The 15,560-nt window shown below is 40.7% G+C and overlaps 2 protein-coding genes and 1 pseudogene across 3 annotated transcripts in view; 2 read left to right on the top strand and 1 right to left on the bottom strand.

Moving 5' to 3' along the window:
* BEX3 (brain expressed X-linked 3) overlaps positions 1 to 15,560 on the top strand; it is a 130,145-nt gene that overhangs the window by 7,932 nt on the left and 106,653 nt on the right. The window lies entirely within an intron of this gene.
* LOC114504770 (protein BEX1-like) overlaps positions 1 to 15,560 on the bottom strand; it is a 131,763-nt gene that overhangs the window by 59,533 nt on the left and 56,670 nt on the right. The window lies entirely within an intron of this gene.
* LOC114505454 lies at positions 12,276 to 12,889 on the top strand (annotated as a pseudogene).

The following is a 15,560-nucleotide window of genomic DNA, read 5'->3' as shown; positions in this document are numbered from 1 at the left end:
GGGGTTAGCTCTTCGTTAAGTGCTTTGTAGAATTCTCCTGTGAAACCATCTGGCCCAGGGCTTTTGTGTGTTGTGAGTTTTTTGATTACTGCTTCAATTTCTTTTGTTGTTATTGGTGTGTTCAGGCTTTCTGCTTCTTTTCCATTGAGTTTTGGAAGATTATATTTTTCCAGAAATTTGTCCATTTCACCTAGGTTTTCAAATTTCTTAGCATACAGTTCTTCGTAGTAATTTCTTACAATCCTTTGTATTTCTGTGGTATCAGTTGTAATCTCTCCTCTTTCATTTCTGAATGTGTTTATTTGGGTCTTCTCTGTTTTTTTTCTTGATGAGCATGCTTAAAGGTTAGTCAATTTTGTTTATCTTTTCAAAGAACCAGCTCCTGGATTCATTGATCCTTAAGATTGTGCTTTTAGTCTCTATGTCATTTTATTCTGCTCTGATCTTGGTTATTTCCTTCCTTCTGCTTGCTCTGGGCTGTCTTTGTTGTTGTTCCTCAAGTTGTTGTAGACGTAGGATTAGGTTGTTTGTTTGGAATGTTTCTAACTTTTTTAAGTGGGCCTGTATCGCTATGCACTTCTCTCTCAGGACTGTCTTGGCTGTGTCCCGTAAGTTTTTGGTTGTTGTGAGTTCGTTTTCATTTGTTTCCAGAAACCTTTTGCTTTCTTCTCTAATATCATTCTTGGCCCATTCATTGTTTAATACCATGCTATTTAATCTCCATGATTTTGAGAGTTTAGGGTTTTTCCTTCACGTTTGTTTCTAGCTTCAGTCCCTTGTGATCCGAGAAAATGCTTGGTGTGATTTCAATTTTCTTGAAATTCTTGAGGCTTGTTTTGTGTCCTGTCATGTGGTCAATCTTTGAAAATGTTCTGTGTACATTTGAAAAGAATGTGTATTTAGCTTCATTTGGATGGAGGGCTCTGTATATATCAGTAAAGTCCATTTCATCAAGGGTATTGTTCAATGCCACGATATCATTGTTGATATTTTGTTTGGAAGATCTGTCCATTTTTGATAGTGGGGTGTTAAAACCCCTCACTATAATTGTGTTGCTGTCCATATCTTTCTTGAAGTCCTCTAAGATTTTCTTTATGTATTTTGGTGGTACTATGTTGGGTGCATATATATTTACAATATTTATGTCTTCTTGGTGGATTCATCCCTTGAGTATTAGGAAGTGATCTTCTGGCTCTCTTTATGAACCTTTTTGGAAGTCTGTTTTATCTGATATGAGTATTGCTACCCTAGCTTCTTTTTTCCTGTCCGTTTGCTTGGAAAATTTGTTTCCAGCCCTTCACTTTCAGCCTGTGCAGGTCTTTTGTCCTGAGGTGGGTCTCTTGTAGGCAATATATATGTGGGTCTTTTTTTCTTATCCATTCAGCTATTCTATGTATTTTGTTGGAGCATTTAATCCATTTAAATTTAAGGTTATTATTGATAGGTACTTATTCATTGTCTTTTATCTACATGTGCTCCTCTTTCTCTCTCTCTTCTCCTTCCCTTCCTTAAAGCAGTCCCTTTAGAATCTCTTTCAGAGCTGGTTTGGTGGAGGTGTATTCTTTTAGACTTCTTTTGTCTGGGAAGCTTCTTATTTGGCCTTCTATCTTGATTGAGAGCCTTGCTGGGTAAAGTAGCCTTGGTTGCAGACCTCTGGTTCTCATTACTTGGAGTTTTTCTTGCCATTATCTTCTGGCTTGAAGTGTTTCCATTGAGAAGTCACCTGTTAGCCTTATTGGGGCTCCCTTGCATGTTACTTCCTGTTTCTTCCTTGATGCCTTTAATATTCTCTCTTTGTCTTGAAATTTTGCCATTTTAATATTGATGTGTCTTGAGGTTGGCCTCTTTGGGTTCCTCTTGATTGGGACTCTCTGTGTTTCCTGGATTAGTGTGCCTTTTTCTTTCATCAAATTAGGGAAGTTTTCTTTCATTACTTTTCCAATAAGTTTTCTATCCTTACTCTTCTTTTTCTCCTGCTGGTATCTCTATTATATGGATTTTATTACATTTCATATTGTCTTGCATTTCTCTTAATCCCTCTTCATTCTTTCTGAGCCTCTTTTCCTTTTCTTGCTCTTTCTGGGTGTTGTCTTCTACTTTGTCCTCTAGCTCGTTAATCCGATCTTCTGCTTCATCAATCCTGCTTTTCATTCCTTCTACTGTGTTCCTCAGTTCAGAAATGGCATTCTTCATTTCCTCTTGGCCCTCATTGAGAGTTTCTATTTCTTTTTTCATGTTGTTGTAGTTTGTAGTGAGATTGTTGTAGCTTCCCTCTAGTTTCTGATAGCTCATTGTGAGTTCATTGAGCTTCCTGGTGATCATTGTTTTGAACTCACCATCTGACAGTTGAGTTGCCTCTATTTCATTCAGCATTTTTTCTGAGGCTTCCTCCTTTTCCTTCATTTGGGGATTGTTTCTTTGTTTTCTCATTGTTTGTAGGATTTTTCTTGTTAGCCTCTGTTTCTTAAATTGATCTGTTCTGGCTCCCTGTAATTATGGTGTGAACTTCTGTGGTAGAATACCTGTGAGATTCAGTGGTGCAGTCTCCTTCGTGTATCCTGGTGTTCACAACTTCCCCCCACTCTTTTTTCTTATCAATTGGAGGAGTAAGGCAAAATGGTTTAAGACAGCAAGACAGTATACTATGATATTTGCATTAGCAGCCAGTAGAGAAGCGATGGGTTATCCTTTGGCTCCTTATAGTGTTAACGGTGATCCTCCACCCCACTATCCAAGTTTTAGAAAAGATGGAAAGAAGGTAAGACTCTTATTGGGGATGAAAGGATTGTTAGTTGGGTCTAGAAAGCTGTGAGGCTGTGGGAGTTCAGATTCTAAGTTAGGGTTGGAATAAAGATTAGTAAATAGGAGTAGTGTGTAAAAGAATACAGACAACCCCCACAATAGTATAGTTCAGGAAATTGCAAAGTGGGCTGAGATTAGGGAGGGGTGTTGAGTAGTATTTACAATTGTATGAACTAGGTCTTATTTACAGTAATATTAAAGTAACAGCCATGTGGCAGAATCGATGAGATCTAGATAACAAGAATAAGGAGTATAGAACCTTGAGAGGTGTATTCATGGAACACAGATGAAGGATAGTAAATTACCAACACACTGTGACTGAGATACCAGGGGGAACCTATCATATGACAGTATAACCAGCCAAGCAAAGAAGATTATACAGAAAGAAAAAGAATATCAAAATACTATTAAAACAAAAAATGTTGGAAAAGTGAGAAAAAGATAATACAAATTTGCAGTAACTTGCAAGAAAAAAAAAAAAGGGGAAAAAACAGAAGATGGAGTGCAGGAGAGATAAATTTGGAGTGGAAGTAATAATACTAGGATGAATTGAAGACAAACAGAAGGGATTGAGAGATATAAAAATAATAAGAATTGAAAAATAAAAAGTCACTTAAAACACAAGATAAAATCAATTAACCAACAACATCCAAAAAAAAAAAAAACATAACAAAACAATACAAAAATACCTCTTGTTGGTTTCTAACTGTCCAGACCAGTTTTTCTGATCTTGCTGGCTTCAGCAGGCTGAGGGGCGTTTGAAATGCTTATCACTCTTCCCAGTCAAATCTCAGTAAGTCTCTCAGGTACTATCCCCAAGGCCATCAGGGTGCTCTCCCCAGAGCCAATCTGCCTTTCCCCTACAGGACCCTGGGCGCTCCCGAGCATGCTCTCCAGAGCTCACTGCTGCAGTCTCCTGGGCTTCGGGGCACCCGCAGGGCTCCTGCGTGTTTTCAGTTTCAGGATGCAAGCTCCCGGGATTGGAAGGAGACTTGCCCTTCCCCCAAATTCCACCACAGCGAGCTTTATGGTCTCAGGAAGCACCCTTGACTTTTTTGGATTCACGGTGCCATCTTGGGGGATCGTAAAAGGGTTCTCCCATCCACCAAATTTTTGAGTTTCGGGATCTAGGAATGCACTAAGTGCCGCATCCCTTTAGGGTTCAAAGCGCGAGAGTCAGGATTCCCAAGGGGGTGCGCACTTCCACAGTTCAGCACTGCAGGCTCCAGAAACCTGAGAATGCCCGCGCCCTTTCCTGGATCAGGGCTGCAAGGTCTGGGTTTTCCACTGATCCACACTCCCACCGGGCTGGGAGTGTGAGCGCACTTCCAGGCCGCCCCTGGTCGTGCTGCCTGGAGGCACTCACTTCTCCCAGGGCTATGGATGGGTGCTCACAGCCCCTGGGCGATTTTCTCTCAGTCCAACTGCCCTCTCTGTGCCTTCAAGCCACAAGGTTTCCCCTGGTGTTGCTCAACCCCCGTAGTCTGGGGAGGGAGCAGCCAATCCGCTCTCTCGGGTGCCCTGAGGCAGACCCGGGAGCACCGGGCCTGGGGACTGCAATCCCCCTGGTCCCTGCACTGATCCCTGGGTCCCTGTTGTCCTGAAGCAGTCTTCTTACTGTCTGGTTTTCCAATGATCACTATAATTTTTGATGTCCTGTTTTCAAAAATGTTTCGGTAACCTAGGCCACTTGCTCTGTTTCTCTGCCAATCCATGAGTTTCCCTCCTCTTCACAGAAGCAGAGAATCACGCTGCCTGGGGTAAAGCCGCCATTTTTGATCCTCAGAATGGACAATCTTAACACCAGTATCAAAACAAAGTTTGAGTGACAGAGCTATCAGAGCAAAAAATAATACCAGGGAATTATGGTCATAGAAAGTCATTGCATAATTTTAAATGGTGAGTTTGTCAAGAGGACATAACAACCTTAAAAATTCACATATTACAGTGTCTCAAAGCAAATGGAGCAAAAACTGACAGAACTGCAAGGAGAAACAGACAGGTCCATAGTTACAGTCAGAGACTTCATCACTTTTTCTAAAAAACAGAACAAATAGACAGAAAATCAGCAGGTATATTTAAGACTCGAACAACACTATGGACCAACTTACTTAGTTGACAGTTGTGAAACCTGCCACCAATGACAATAAAATGAATATGTTTTATATGCATATCAAACATTTACTAAGATAGTCTATATTCAGGGTCATAAAATAAGTCTCAATAATGTTTACAAGACTCAGATAACAAAATATGTGTTCTCTCAGCACAATGGAATTAGATGGGAAAATAATAGCAGAAAGATCTCTGGCAAATCCCCAAGCATTTAAATTAGCATCACATAATACATGAATAAATTCCCAAAGAAGAAGTCAAAAGGGAAGTATACAGTACTTTGGACTGAGTGAAAATGAAAGCTCAACATATGATAATATGTAGAATGGACAAAAGAAGTACTCAAGGGAAAATTTATAGCACTAAACATATATATTAAAAATAGAAGATCCCAGGCTGGTGTGGCTCAGTGGATTGAGTACCAGCCTGTGAACAAAAGGGTTGCTGGTTCAATTCCCAGTCAGGGTCCATGCCTGGGTTGTAAGCCAGGTCCTCAGTAGGGGGCATGTGAGAGGCACCCACACATTGATGTTTCTCACCCTCTCTTTCTCCTTCCCTTCCTCTCTGTCTAAAAATAAATAAATAAAATCTATTAAAAAATAGAAGAAAGCTTGATGGCTTAAATAAATGGAAATTTTATTTAAAACACTTTCTACAAAGAAAATTGTAGGTCAAGATGGCTTTACATGTAATTCTACCAAACACTTAGGGATAACATAACACTGACTCTGTGTGAAATTTTCCAGAAAATTGAAGAGGAGAGAATACTTCCCATATCACCCTACAATGCTAGAATTACCCAGATAACTAACCAAGCAATTATGTGACAAAAAATAACTATAAACCAATCTCCTTATAAATATATATGCAAAAATTTTTGACAAAATTTTAGTATAAAAATACAGTACACCATGACCAACTAAGATTTATCCCAAGAGTTCATATTTGAAAGTCATTGGAACTTATCACATTAACATAAAATGGAAGAACCACATAATCATCTCAATGGAGAATTTTTTTTAAGTTTGCTAGAATTAAAAAAAAAATACTGATTAAAAAAGAAAACAGTTTTTTCAACAAATACCATAATCTAGAAAAATGCCAAAGAAAAACTGACTCCTTCCCAATCCTGCAGTTTGGGGGAGCGGGGCAAGCGGGAGTTGATTTTTCACTTCATTTCACTCTCACTGCATCACTTGGGCAGAAATAATTTAGCTCCTTTCTAATTCTACCAACTGTATCTAGGCTGGAGAATCAGAGAGTTGCCCAGATAGTGTTGGTACTAATCTATTTCTGCCCAGATGGTGTCTGGAGATGTCTCTTCAGAGTAGTGTCACACTGGTCCAGGGTCAGTCTGAGCCTCTACTCCTAACCAACAACAATAAGATTAAACAAGGTTATTCAAGTCAGGGCCAGTAACCACTAGGTTTCATCTTCTCCTCAGCTGAGCTAGATCTAGTTGGGAATTGAATATGTACCTGGCATTAAGAAGTCATTCAAGAGGATGGAATGTGGATCTAGTTGGCACTCAGCATTCCCTTTCTCTTTGCTTGGTGGGAGTAGAGCCAGAAAAGTAAGGTGACCTACCCTGCATCAACAAGCCAACAAGCCAGTGTCAGTCAGCCCTTTCCAAGCACTCTCCTTGGTGGAAACAGCCCAGTGGAGAGCTGACCTTACACCCTACTTGGAGGCAAAGGAGGCTGCAACAGTTAATGCCTCAATTTCTTCAAAAAAGTCTCAGTAGGGCCAACAAGGGAGCTGAACTTTCTTGCCATACATCTTCCATGATGAAGGGTAAACCAGCCTTGCATATTTGCAAAGGTGAGGTCTGCAGGATCCAGGGTGAAGCTAAACACACACACTCACCCAGTTCTTATGCTATACCTCAACAGGGGAACTGCCTGTTAAAAAATAAGATCAAATAGGATCCATCCCTCATGATAATCAGAATGTTCAGACTATAATCAAACCTGTACAAAAATGTTCCAAAACAATTTAATTGCAATAATCAAAAGGTGGAAAAATTCAAATGTTCTTTAACAGCTGAATGATTAAACAACTTGTGGTGGTACAACCATATAAAAAAGAATGAACTATTGATGTGTGTAACAACTGAATGAATCTCAAGGAACTTGTGCTATCAAAAAACTCAAATGGAAAGTTCATTTATATAGCATTCTTAAAAATAACAATTGTAGAGATAGAATTTAGTGATTGCCAGAGGTTAGAAGGGAAAGAGGGAAGTAAGGGAGCTGGGTGAAAAAGGTGAAGTGATTAAGAAGTACAAATTGGTAGTTACAGAATAGTCACAGAGGTGTAAATTACAGCATAGGGAATATAGTCAATAATATCGTACTAACTATATATGGGGCCAGGTGGGTACTTGAAATATCAGGAGTCTACTCTGTAAAGTACATGGTTATCTAACCATTACACTATACATCTGAAACTAATACAGAATGATATTGACTATAAACTGTAATGGAAAAATTTAAAAATGCATGTTGTTTAGGCCAGTTGGCCCTCACTTTTTTAGTATTACATACCCCTTTGAACATCTAATAAAAAAAAATAGACCCTATCTTAGGAAAATGTACAGGCCCAGTAAAAATGTACATATCATATCCCTCCTATACCATACACACAATCACACACATGTGTGTGCAATTCATTTTGAACATAACTCCAGGGGATTCATAAGTTTCTCTAGTTAAGAATGCCTGAACCCACGGAGTAACTGATCTCCCTTTAAGATGGCTCAGGTGCTATTTGTGTCTTCCACTTTTTGTCTCATTCCCAAGTTGCACCTTCTCCTTCTCTTCTGTGTCCTTTCTCTGCTTTGTAGCTTTTGCTTATTCATGACATCAACCTGTGCATTATCAGGCTTTCTCTGGTTCCTAGAGTACAGATCTTCTTTCCACAGTGTACAAACTCAGCTATCTTGCATACCATTTCATATGGTCAATAGACTTCCTCATTTGAGATCACCTGGTTTAGGTCCATCAGTATGATCAGCATGTCAGAGTTCCTTAGATACTGGCCTAACCTGGCTGAGAAGGTGTCAGGGTGGATGTGGACTGGTAGGCAGAAATTCTGTAACATGGATGGCTAGGGTCCTTCTAGGAGCCCTGGAGGTTAAGATCCTGGAGTTGAGTGACCCAGCAGGCTACATCTCCTAAGTCAGGTGGTAAGCAGGGTCAAGGAAGCTTCCACCTGGCATTATGACTAGGGTAGAGATCAGGCAGGTATTGGTAACCACCCTGCCTTGTTTCAGAAGCTGTAACCCCCCGCCATGGCTAAGGTTGAGCAAAAAGACCTTGGGACCAGAAGCCACTAGGGAGACAAAGCTTATCTTCCCAGCAGGGGTGCCACCTCTGTCCCCTTTACTTCACCCTGCTTCACCCTGGGCATATGACTGGATAGCCCATGATGGGTAAGATTCCTCAAGGGAGGGACCACCTAAGACAAGTACAGTCATGATGGGGTCATCAGGGAAGGACTTGGAGGACTATAGAAAAAGGGGCCGATGGACCCTCACCCCTTGGCTTTGACATAGCCTGAGTCCTCATTCTGTCTGCAAGAGGTCTCCTAATCTCTTGGCTGCCTGAATCCCCCACCTGACTTAAGCCTAAAACAATGCCAGAGGTGGGTGTGGCCCCGTGCTGGAAAGGGCAGTTCCCTGGGACAATCACACCTAAGAAAGAATACTAAAATCCTGTGAAACCTGCTTTGCTAATACCCTCAATTTAAATGATAAGGGTCCAAGCATAAAATGTGTTTGTTTCCCAAAGTTTTATGGCCCTTTGACTATCTGACCCTGACTCAGAATAAGCCCTCATAGTTCTTTGAACATTGTCTATTGTATGATCATTTACTGCCTGGCAATGATTGATGGGCTGTATATCCTGTATTCCTTCGCAAATTAAACCCAATAAAATCCCATTGGGGAACAGGCTCAAGGCCCTTCTCCCTTGATAGATTGGCCATCTTTTCTCTCCAAACAGATCATGTCTTGGTAGACTTATTCTCATTTGTGGCAGATGGTGGGGGTAGGGGGAGCGTTGCATGTGGAGCCACTGCACCAGCAGGTCTGAAAGCTTTTCCCACCCCTGCAATCACTTCTTCAAGTTTTATGGAAATCCTCTGCTATAGTGGTCTAGAAGAGAACTAGTCTAATTTCCAGTTGTCAGAACAGCATTCCTTTCTCTGCTGGGGTTGAATCACCTCTGGGAATTTTGGCAAAGGAGAGAAGGGGCCAAAGGTATTTACCCAGATCTCCATGTGTGTGCTTGGAGTGAGCAACTGTCAGGTGCCTGAATACAAAGGATGAGAGGCTCTGGAAGGTGTGAAGGGGTCGGGAAACAGCATATTCCTTCCTTCTTGATGAGGCAAGGAAGATCAGACCATGTCTGCATCTCTCAGATACTCAGCTGCCTTTGCTCACAGCTAAATCTATGAATGAAAATAGATAACCATAGCCCAAATTTTCAAGAATAATATTGTGCTGGCCACTGAATTCCAGGAAGTCTATTTAGCACTCAGTGATTATTTGAAACAGTAAATACATGTAGTTTTAGTAGAACATTACAGAACTGGCTATTTATAAAAGTGAAAAACATTTTGTACTTGGCAAATCAAAATTTTGATATAGTAAAAATTAATGTTATTAATTTAACTTGGTCTCAGAATTTTGGAATGTTGTGGTTTTTTATTTATCTTAAACATTTTTTCTCCAAATAAAAAGTTTTATTTAATGTTTTTCTTATAAGAGTAGCCCATGATGAGGGTAGTAAATTAAATAAAACTGAAAAAAAATAGAAGAAAATAAAATATTTCAACTACCTGCTTCCTTATCTGATAAAACGTGTACCTATTATGTGAAGGTCCAGAGGACAGAGGAATGAGCACCCATGGCTGAGTGGAGAAGTAGATTCAAGGCATGAGTGCTCCAAGACCAAAGAAGAGAAAGAAAAAATTCTTCAAATGTAGCGAAGTCCTGTTGCCCTAGGAGAAGATGCAGCCTTTCTTTGATAAAACAGGACACATATAACAGGGAGAAGGGTTCACAGTTGACCTCTGGGGTTAGCAAAGGATAAAATGAGTGAGAGGTCCTTAAGCTGTGAGGGGAGGAGACAGAAGTGGGGCAAGGGCAAGGGGGCTAGTGTAAGAAAGAAGTGGGTTGGCTCTGGACACACTTTCTCCTAGTAGGAGGGTAATAAGAGACCTGAGCCTACTGGTGATGTTTCTTTCACGTGATCAGGAGCCAATGTGTGCAGTAGTGTGTCTCTGTCAGGTACCAGTTCCCTATTTTTGTGAAGGAAGAGATATTTCAAACTGAGGGACAGAGGGGCCAACTTCCCTGTAACCCTGCAGGTGGGTACAAGGTAGGGGGGACTTTGGGTTACTGATGGTAACAGATAGAGGCTGGAGAATCCGGTCTGCATTCCAGTTGTCACCTCCCTCTCACCCTCATTCATTCTGATGCAAAGGATTGAGTGAGTGTTGGGGGAGATGTCTGGGTATCATCTCATTTATCTGGATAAGTGCAGGCTTATGGCAGAAAAACATGTCAGAAGAAGGAGTCATCTCCCCTGGAAGGCTATGAATCTGCTGCCACCTATGAACCCCTGAGGTGGAGGTTGCAGAAGGCAAACATCAGAGCAAATCCAGAACAGAATTCTCTCTACCCCTTCCCTGATACCCTTCTTTTGGTGCAAGAAATGAAGGGCTTGGTGGGAGGAGATTGAAAGGGGCCAGGGTCTGAGAATAGATACCAGTTAGAATCTCCTGGGAGGTAGGTTATAGGGATACATCTGGTGGAGGGATAGTACAGGGGGAGATACTGAGAAAATGGACTGATCCCAGTGGAGCAGCTGGAGGAGGCACAGCCTGAGGTCTCAGGATGGGGGTTGGGACAGACTCTAAAAAGGTCAAGACTGTGCCCTCTGTGTCTCTTCCCCACCTTGGAGCTGGAAATTGTGGGCTGCAGGAGGGGTGGGTTGGGGATAGGTGTGTGGGAGGCCGGGTTTGGGGTGGTCCTGCCAAGGACAGTGACAGAGATTCAGTCAGGAGACAAGCTTCCTATTGCAGAGAAGTGGCTTCTGAACTAGAGAGGGCTGAAAGGAGGCAATATAGATCAACTATTTTTCTGACTTTGGAAATAATTTGTCTCTTGTGTTGTAGGAAAATGTGGTATTTCTGTGTATGTGAAGAAGGAGAGGGTGGCAGGAATGCTCTGGATATTGCTGTCCTGCCCTATTTTCAGAGAAGTGATTGATGGGCTTTGTGCTATCTGGGCATCTCGGGTAAGTATTTTGAAGGCAGAAACATGATGAGCACAGCAGATGCCTTCTAAACACCACTGTCCTGAACATAATTCATTTCAGTGCAAGAAAAAGTGAGATAGAACTTTAGGAGGAAGATTCAGAAACATAGAAACACTTTGAAACCATTTTTCTCTGCCATTTTGCAGTGGTAGACAAATGGAGGATGTTAAGGAGGGACTTTAGAGGGGGGTTAGAGGTGCAAGGAAAAAGGAAAACAGGTGGCAGCAGTTGGGAAAGTTTTGACCACTAAGTCCAAAAAGTGTTGGTGTCTCTGTTGACAGTCATTTGCTTTTCAATCCCTCATTCACCAATTGTCTTCTATCTCTCTACAGATCTTCAGATCTGTGGTTGTAAACACCAATTCAGACAAGAAAAGGAAAGACCTGTAGGATCACTGCAGGTCAGTGGAGGTGACTTAAGCCTGAGCAGAAGTTGGGGAAGCCACTGCATGCCACCCTTCCTCCAAGCTTTCTCATTGGTCTCAGAATACATGAAATCTGTAGGACCCTAAGGGAAGGTGGTGCTTTATGGTTGGTGAGGATAGTGGGGGAGAACAAGGAAGTGAGAGATAGCAATGTGGCATCTGTGAAGCTTCTTAAGGAATAACCCTGAATTCTGAGAAACGATCATTGCTGCTGTCTCTGCCATTCTATAAGCCTTACAATTGCAGGCAAGGGAAAAAGAAATGAGCCAGGATACTTTCAGGTCAGTATAAGTTGGGGCTACCCAGTTAAAATCATTATGGGTATAGCCAAGGCCAGAGCAAAGTATAGGGACACATCCGTTCCTACACACTTCTCAGTGCACTCCACTTAAATGCAGAGAGAAGCACCTGTGGAAGTTTCTTCAGGGTTCGCTTAAGAAAACATGTGTAAAGTAGGAAGGAAAGAAAAAATACATACAGGTGGGAGTGCACCTGGAATTTGGGATCAGGTGAGGAAAACCCTACATCATAAAGACAAGTACTATCAGGACCTATATTCTATCACCTGAGTCTTCAGTCTCCTTTGTCTCTTCTTTGCCTCCTAGGACAGGTAAGGGAGGGGACATCTCAACATGGAAAAACTCTACAACGAAAATGAAGGAAAGCTGGAAAATGAGGGAAAGCCAGAAGATGAAGTACATACAGAATATGAAGGAAACTCAGATGAGAAAGAAAAGCCAGAGGTGGAGATGAAGCCAAGGCATAAGGGGAAGCGCTGGGATGAGGGATAGCCAGAAGATGAAGGGAAATAAGAAAAGCAGGGTAAGTCTGAAAGTGAGGGAAAACCACATGGTGAGGATAAGCCAGAACCCCAGGCCAAGCCAGAGAGCCATCCCGGGCTATTGAAAAGTGCCAGGCTTAAGATTGTGTGCCCCAGAAAGCAAAGCAAAACACAAACAAACAAAAAAAGACAGGGGGACAGGTGATTCTCCCAAGGACTACCAGGAGGACTTACAGAAAAGACACCTGGGCAATGAGGAGATGATGAGAGAATGTGGGAATGTGTCAAGGACTCAGGAAGAGCTAAGGAAAAAAAAACAGAAATCAAGTGGTCTTCATTGGACACAAAGAGATGCACAGGATCCATTTGTCCCAAGGGACCAAAGTGGTGTCAGGAGTGAGGGTGGGGACGTGGGGGCCAGAAATACTTAGAAGATGTTCCATAGGTTTAATGTGTTTGGCCTTTAAATCTTCTGATTTAGAATATTCCACCCCTGTTTTCCTGGTGGTAATTTGCCAGGCGATGTGCTCTAACCTTAAGCTGATACTTTGCTTTAGGTGTTACCCTTGTTTCCAGCAGCCTTTTGATCCAACTATACAGTGCTCTCAGTTTCAGTAGAGGATTTTCACCCATGTGCATGGAAGAGGTGTTCATGGCACTTTGTAAAAATAATAATAAACAGTTTTCAGAACTGCATATACAGCATCAGTCCATTTTTTGAAAAACAATGGTACATAATACATTCATGTGCAGGGAAAACTATGGAACAGTAGAGCAAAAGATAGTGGAAGAAATTATACTTTCTCTCATCTGCATATTTTTCCATAAAAAACACATTACTTTTGTCATAAAATGAATAATAATAAAAGATTTTTAAAAATAGGGAAATAAATACCAAGCAATCAAAATAACTTCAGTGAGTTTATGAAGGTAGTAGAGACACTTCAAATTCCTGTTGTCAGGATGTGAAATTATGCATAAATCTCACATTATCTCTGGAATTCGAAGCTGGAGGAATCAACCAGGCAGTTATGGATCCATCGCTGTAAGGGACACTCTTGTCATTTGTGAAATGGGGATAAAACTTGCCTTCCAGGGCTGTGGAGATCAGTTGAGATACTGAGTATGTGAGCTGTGTTGCGCTGGCTCCTACCTCTTCCCTGCACTAGCAGGACCAGAACACTGTAAGACGTTTGGAAGAGGGTGAGGGAGTTTCCAACTTTGTGTGGGAATAAGTCTAGAGAGCTGAGAGGTGGGTACCATTGTCTCTGGAGCAATTCCATGTCTGGTTGGCACTCTGCCTCTTCCCATGGGCCCTGCACCCTCCTAAGGGCCCCATTGCTCATAGTGGGATGGAATCCTCAAGGTAACAAAGCCCCTTTGATTTCCCTGGAGTCTCTGGTGAGTTGAAGCTCCACTATGTTCTCTACTAAACTGTGAAGAAGGCCCTTCTTCTCATGTTATAGTTTTATTAATCTTGACATTAAATGAGAAAAAATGCTTTGTAAACTCTTTATTAATATACTTTCAGGCATTACAATTATCCCACTACACTTGTGCCCTTTTCAAAGCAAAGAATTGATCTTACTCATCTGAGTAGCAACTACACATAGTAGAAGCTTAAAAATCAATACATTAATAGTGGAATCAGAAGGTCTAAATTCTTGGCCCAGTTCTTGGCCTGATTGAATATATAGCTTTAAGCATTCATTCTTTAGCAACTGAATCTTGCCACTCCAAAAGGAACACAGCAGGAGATTGTATCAAAATTTATTCCTAAATAATTTTAACATTGGATGTTATGGTATTTCTTGAAGTTTTCTAACTAATAGCATATTACCTACACCCAAATCACCTACCTTAAAAATGCAGATTCCTGGCTTCCACATCAGATCCAGTGTATCAGAACCTCTTTTTACCTGTACTCACAATGTCTGTGTGTGTCCTTTGTTCCTAGCTCATTTTAGATTTTATCAAATGAATACATGTACAAAATTTAAAATCCAATTGTGCAAATGAATTTATTATTAAAAACTGTGGTCTGGACCTGATCTCTGTGGCTCAGTTGGTTGAGCATCATTCCACAAGGTGAAAGGTCTCTAGTTTGATTCCTGGTCAGGACACATTCCTGGGTTTCAGACCTGGTCACCAGTTGTAATACGTGGGATAAGCATACTCTCACACATCGATGTTTCTCTCCCTCTTTTTCCTGTTATTCCCCTCTCTCTAAAAATAAAATAAATAAAATCAAAAGAAAAAGAAAAAGAGAAACTGTGGTCTGCCTTGCCATTCCACATTCCCACTCTAGAGACAACTACAATTAAATGTTTTGAGTTACTTCTGGTATTTACCTCTGTATCTCTGAATCATAAGCTTAGGCTACTATTTCTTTTTTAAATAGCCTCATCAAAGTGTAAGTCACATACCACAAAATTCACCCTCAAAATTGTATACCTTCAAAATGTATAACTCAGTGGTTTTTAGTATATTAACAGAGTTCTGAAACCATCACAGTTAACTAGTTCCAGGGCACTTTCATAATCCTATAAAGAAACTCCATGCCCATTAGCATATACTAGTGTTTTCATTCCTTCTTCCCCCCCCAGCATCTGGCAAACACTTATCTATTTTCTCTCTCTATGGATTTGCTTATTCTAGATATTTCATATAAAAGGAATTATATAATATATGGTCTCTTGTATCTGACTTCTTTCATATAGCATAATGTTTTCAAGGTTTATCCATGTTGTAGCATGTATCAGTATTGAACATTCATGTACATTTTTTACTTTTGCCTTTTAAAGCAAACTATTAAATCAAAGCATAAAATTTACAAGTACAGAAATGATAGTTTTGCCTTATCTACTGAGGTAGATAACCTCAGAGCATGCTAATGAAGATGTATTTTAAATTTATTTGTTTTATGTCTGGTTTAAAGAAAACACAAATGTGTAGTATTTGATATTAATAATTTCTGTTGGAAAAAGGGAAGAAAATGTTTTCAACTTTTTTCTTCTTTTTAAGCAACATTTTGTTTCCAGTTTTACTGAGATGTAATTGACATACATCCTGTATAAGTTTAAGGTATACAGCACATGATTAGACTTACATA

This window comes from Phyllostomus discolor, chromosome X (assembly GCF_004126475.2).
Source record: "Phyllostomus discolor isolate MPI-MPIP mPhyDis1 chromosome X, mPhyDis1.pri.v3, whole genome shotgun sequence".
Lineage (NCBI taxonomy): Eukaryota > Metazoa > Chordata > Mammalia > Chiroptera > Phyllostomidae > Phyllostomus > Phyllostomus discolor.
This window is presented reverse-complemented; position numbering and strand designations above follow the sequence as displayed.